This window comes from Cucurbita pepo, chromosome 10 (assembly GCF_057944985.1).
Source record: "Cucurbita pepo subsp. pepo isolate OVF chromosome 10, ASM5794498v1, whole genome shotgun sequence".
Lineage (NCBI taxonomy): Eukaryota > Viridiplantae > Streptophyta > Magnoliopsida > Cucurbitales > Cucurbitaceae > Cucurbita > Cucurbita pepo.
The window spans coordinates 16334763-16335387 of record NC_141807.1 but is presented as its reverse complement, the minus strand read 5'-3'; positions in this window follow the sequence as shown (position 1 = coordinate 16335387).

Sequence of the window (625 nt, the reverse complement as noted above, 5' to 3'; positions counted from 1 at the left end):
TTACGGCAAGTTCTTTTGATGCATCTTATTTTGATTTAGCACATAAATGCTTCCTAATTATTTTATTTATTTTTTTATGAATTAGGTTATGAAGATCATTTGAATTATAAACCCTTTAATTCAAACAATATTTAATAACTAATCATTTTAATATTTATACTCAAATATACTAACAACTACTAGTAACACTAGTCTCAATGACTTAAAGAATACAACTATTATCTCGAACTATAAAGAATTTAATTCCAACCTATTCTAATGGACAAACGCTTTATTAGACTCTATTGTAAGATTTCACTTCATCAATTTAAGTAGCGTTCAACTACAACTATAAATATCAAATTCTTAAGTATTCATGAATAAAATCGGCCTAACAATGTCTCTTGGAACTATTTACCAAAGGTGTTAGAATGAGCCGTGTGGAAGGGTTGCCTTTAGATGCTTTAGTACCAATTAAGGATGTCAATATCCTAGTAGTGCGGAATGCAGGAACGTTCGTAGTTTAAATGAATAACGAGAATAGTGGACATCGTTTCATCTACAAGCGTGTGGTAAACAGTCTGGTTGGTATGACTAGAGAACGTCATCCTCGCAGAATTTATATTATTGTGATAGAAATTATAAG